This window comes from Canis lupus, chromosome 27, assembly GCF_048164855.1.
Source record: "Canis lupus baileyi chromosome 27, mCanLup2.hap1, whole genome shotgun sequence".
Lineage (NCBI taxonomy): Eukaryota > Metazoa > Chordata > Mammalia > Carnivora > Canidae > Canis > Canis lupus.
Window position 1 is genome coordinate 34,041,160 of NC_132864.1, and position 5,370 is coordinate 34,046,529.

The 5,370-nt window shown below is 46.3% G+C and overlaps 1 pseudogene; it reads left to right on the forward strand.

The window, feature by feature from the left end:
- Positions 1–702: 702 nt before the first annotated feature.
- LOC140619627 (docking protein 6 pseudogene) lies at positions 703–1,954 on the forward strand (annotated as a pseudogene).
- Positions 1,955–5,370: the final 3,416 nt, after the last annotated feature.

The window sequence follows — 5,370 nt, forward strand, 5'->3', positions numbered from 1 at the left end:
CTTAGTCTTTCCTTCTTATTGTATTTCTTTTACTACTTACATTGGATATTTCACATCCAACGTCTCTGGTCAACAATTGTGTGGATTTTTTTCTTCAAAGCAAACAAATGAGCCACTCACAGATTTGCTCTAGTCAGTGATTTCATACATTCAGCTTTTACAAATTAAGAGTAGACACTCTCTCCTGTTCACCCTAAGGCAGGCATCAGGGGACCCTGGAGGCACAGTGGGGATGCTTTTAATGAGGGGCAGCTTGAAGTATGGGGCTGTGTGGTGAAACTCTGTCTTGTGCTTTTGAGACCTGAAGACCCCACACGTATAGGACACGTGTGCACAGATGAAAACAAATGGATGCTTCACACTCCTCAGGACTTGATGTCTGATTCAGTGCAATCACTATTGAAGCCAATCTGCAGCAAATGTCTCCTTCCATGTAAAAATGTTATCCTCGTCGCCGGCCAGCTGTGCGCCGCCGAGCGAGGCGCCAGCCCGTGGGTCTGCTGGGGGCGGGGGCGCGGAGGGGGCGCCCGCAGCTGGCGGCGGCGGGCTGCGGGCTGCGGGCTGCGGGTGGCGGAGGTGAGCCCGGAACGAGCGTGGCGGGCGCTGCTCGCGGCGCCGGGCCGCGTTCCCCGTCCGCGGCCGCCCTGCCACCCGCCCGCGTCCCCGCCGGCGGGAGCTCGGGGGACCGGGCGGCGGCTGGCTGGATGCGAGCCCTGCGCGGACCCGGCGGCGGACGGCGGCTCTTGACTCCGGGCAGCCGGTCGCGGAGGGGACGAGCCCCGGTGCGCCGGCCATGGCCTCCAACTTTAACGACATAGTCAAGCAGGGCTACGTGAAAATCCGCAGCAGGAAGCTGGGGATTTTCAGACGATGCTGGTTGGTTTTCAAGAAGGCTTCCAGTAAAGGACCCAGAAGGCTAGAAAAATTTCCAGATGAAAAGGCAGCGTATTTCAGAAACTTTCATAAGGTAACTGAACTGCACAACATCAAAAATATAACCAGACTGCCTTGAGAGACAAAGAAGCATGCAGTGGCAATTATCTTTCATGATGAAACGTCAAAGACATTTGCCTGTGAGTCAGAGCTGGAGGCCGAGGAGTGGTGCAAGCACGTCTGCATGGAGTGTCTGGGGACCCGGCTGAATGACATCAGCCTTGGTGAGCCCGATCTTCTGGTCGCAGGAGTACAGCGAGAACAAAATGAGAGATTCAATGTGTATCTTATGCCTACACCAAATCTGGATATCTATGGTGAATGCACAATGCAGATCACTCATGAGAATATCTATCTCCGGGATATCCACAATGCCAAGGTCAAACTGGGGATGTGGCCTCTCAGCTCGCTGAGGAGATATGGACGGGACTCCACGTGGTTCACCTTTGAATCAGGAAGAATGTGTGACACAGGAGAAGGACTATTCACTTTTCAAACAAGGAAAGGAGAAATGATCTATCAGAAGGTCCATTCTGCGACACTGGCCATAGCTGAGCAACATGAAAGATTAATGCTAGAAATGGAGCAGAAGGCCTGGCTTCAGACAAGCTTGACTGAGCCAATGACGTTATCCAAATCGATATCTCTTCCTCGTAGCGCGTACTGGCATCACATCACTCGTCAGAACAGTGTTGGAGAAATCTACAGTTTGCAAGGTCACGGGTTTGGTTCCTCGAAGATGTCACGTGCACAGACATTTCCCAGCTACGCCTCGGAGCAGAGTGAGGAGGCCCAGCAGGCTCTGTCCCGGTAGAGCAGTTACGGATTCAGCTACAGCTCCAGCCTCATTCAATGACACTCAGAGAGCCGCTGCTGACCAGAGAGACAGTCTGTCCGGACCTGCTTGTAGGGTCACTGCACCCTCTGCCTCCTGGAAGACCAATTGCAGTAAAAATTGAAATGGGTCGGGTGTAGCCCCAGTCCCAGTGGAAGGTTAAAACCTGGAGTTCTGCTTCCTTGACTCTGTGGCTAAGTCCTTTATTTATTGAATTTCTTGGGGGGAGGGGAATCTATGTTTTACAAAAATAGAATCCAAATCGTATGAACAGTCATTTAAATAAAATTCTTTGATACGGACAGTAGCAGAAGTCTGGGCACCATGAGACGTTGCCCACACTGGGTTGGACCTGGGCGGGGGACATTAAATCTGTCCTCATGGCTCGGCCCTCCCGCCTGGTGACAGGGTCTGTCCTTGGACATAAGGTCACCCACCAGAAGCTCTGTGGCTTGGAAGGTTTTAATGGGGACAAATCCAGTAAGGTCTACAAATGGCATTATAAGTCTCCATAGAAATAAGCCCAGTGACAATTAAGGGAACACAAGAATTAGAACACACTGTTGAGCAGGCCCTGTAGCTCCACTGTGTGTGTGCGCATGTGTGCACCTGTAGACAAATACAGATTTGGATATTGCTATATCCATCTATATCTAACACGTATATATCAACTGTGTGCTGAGGGTGACAGGATATGCTCACTTACATTGTTGAAAACTGTAATTTGGTGCATTAAAATTAAGATTGTTATGTTGAATAGCTACTTTTAAAATAGTGCTGTAAAAAAAAGGCTTTTTATTAGCAAAAGTATTTACGTAGTCAAGTCTGCTCCTCTGACAAGTATAAACAAATATTTGAGAAGGAGGTTCACTTGAAAATGAAAACAAAAGACCTGGTCTAGCTGTCCCATGTGTCCTGTCGCCACCCTGTCTTTTGGGTTAGTACTTCCTTGTTGGCAATGTCTGTCTCTTTGGCCATCTCTCTGAGCTCCATGAGGAAAATCGGGTGTGATCACCCACCAGCTTCCATTTAACCTCAAGAAACAGAAAACTTTAAATGAGAAACTGTTTTTCAGGAAAGAAATTAAAATATATATATATATATATATATATATACCGAAAAAGAACTCAGCTATTTTGCAGTCAGAAGAACAATGCGCACAGGATTGTAGATATTAATTATTTAAAGTTTTATAGATGCTGTTCTCAACGAGCCATTGGGCACTTGTGATTTCCTGTGTAACCAGAATTTGCTAGGCTTTACTTCCTCTTTAATGAACATTGGCTGGGATTATAAGTGAAAACGGATCAGATATAATTTTTTCATCTCTGACAGTAGTTGACAAACCTACCAAGTTTAAAAGGAAGTGGTGGCTTCCGTGTGAACTAAAAAATTTGGCCAATTTATTTAGTGTCAACAAAGATATTTTTGTCCTTCATTTTGAAGTTTACTCAAGTAAAAATAAAAATCATTCTGCCTGGATTATCTGATGCCACACACCTAAAATGGTCAGCTTGTAAATACTCCACGGGGAATCCAAAGAATAGTGAGCCCAGATCATGTAAGATAAAAGCCTGATTTTTTTTTCTTAATAGCAAAATTATTTAAACTATTAATGTTAGTCTGTGAAAAAAAAATGTTATCCTCGTCTAAGAGAGATGGCCTTCCAGACACTGGACTTCTTTACCTTCAAGCTTCTGAACACAGGAGGGTCTTACAGAGAGCCAGGCCCCATGATGGGTTTGCATGGCGATAACACTCAGAGAATGGAGAGGACATAAGAATAGTGGACACTTGTCCTCATGCTTGGCCTCTGAAGGAAAGGCTTCCTGAGAATACATGGGCACATTTCATTCTCATTCTCTCTCTCTCTCTCTCTGGCTCTCTCACTCACTGTCACTCCCTCTCTCAAGGACAGAAGAGGGAAAGGGAGACATGAGGGGAGTTTGCTAAGCTGTGGGACCACAGAAGGCAGGGTCAGTGATGGCCTTCACCATGGTCTAGTCCCCTCTCCTCCTCATCCTCATTACTCACTGCACAGGTGACTGGATTTTGGGATAGGGGAAGGGGACCTTGGAGGACACATGGGGTCCTGTTCCTCTTCTTGTCTCCAGAATCACTGTCTCTGTGTCTCTCCTCTTGCAGGGTCCTGGGCTCAGTCTGTGCTGACTCAGCCACTCTCAGTGTCTGGGGCCATGGGCCAGAGTGTCATGATCTCCTGCACTGGAAGCCTATCCAACATTGGTAGTAATTCTGCACACTGAAATCAACAACTCTCAGGTATGGCCCCAGAATGCCTCATCTATGGTAATAGTAATTGCCTCTCAGGTAACTCAGATCCATTTTCAGGCTCCAAGTCTGGCAGCTCAGGCTCCCTGGGCCTCACTGCCCTGCAGTCCAAGGACAAGGCTAATTATTACTACTCAGCATGGGATGATACTCTCTGAGGCCACATTTGTTTCAAGCATGTGGGGAAGAGTAACAATTTTTTTTTCATCAGCAAAGTGGAGGACACAGCAGCAGCTCAGTTTAGCCTATGACTCTGCTTATTCTTTTCAGGATACCCTAGTACCAGTCCATCTAGGGGCATCACCTAAGAGTCAGAATCAAGACAGGTTTCAGATCACACCTGGGAAGCTCCTAACAGGATAGGTAACCAACTCTGGGGGAGCAGGTCTGGGTACTTGCGTTCAGGCACCTGGAAAGGGGTAAGGAGTTGTGAAGAGCAATGCAAGCTGTGGACAGGATATGGAGAAGGTCCGTGTTGGCATCCTATGGGAGGTGAAGGGTCTCAGCACTCAGCAATGGGCTCCAGATTCCCAGGGAGGTCACTGGTTTGAGGTCATCAGCCATGTGAGGATATTTCCCTATGACTCTCTTCACTCTGTGTTCTACACTTGTTTTCTGTTTGTTTTTTGTTATTACTGTATCTACAAACTCAATACCCATCATAACACCAAAAATAAGTTCAGAGCAGTCTATTGAGTGGATATATGAATTCAAATTCAACTTAATAGCAATCCTATGAAGAAGACTAGATATTAGACAAATGTCATGATTTCTACTTTCCGGCCTCTTTATGGTTGGTGTTCCAAGTTAATCCAAGAGGAAGTGTGAACTAGTTACTTGATATTAGGTTGGAGGACGAGAGAAAATCACAGACTCCATCTTTGGGGAAGGTGACACAGTACCATGGACTGGATTCCATGGGTTCCATGGATTCATGAGAAAATAGAAAGAAAGGACCTGATTAGCCTCCAGGTACTGAGTACAGAGAGAAGGAGGAAGAAGCTGGATCATGGAAAACATTCTGAGCACAGAAGATAACACCTATGAGCAAAAAAACTGCAGAATATAGGTCACTTGTATGAACATTTGCTAACATTTCACCTAAGTACCAGTAAGATTGTCATTTTTCTACAAAATTTTGAATTTTGGAAAACCCATCTATGTTAAAGAATTTCTGATATTCATGTCTGCAACACACTGTCCCTCAAAATTCCCCATAACAGCAAATCTATTGAGAAATGATGATGTATGGTATCTGGTTCATACAGGAGAAGGTTCTCCACATGGGGAGGTAGATGATTGAAGGCAATAAA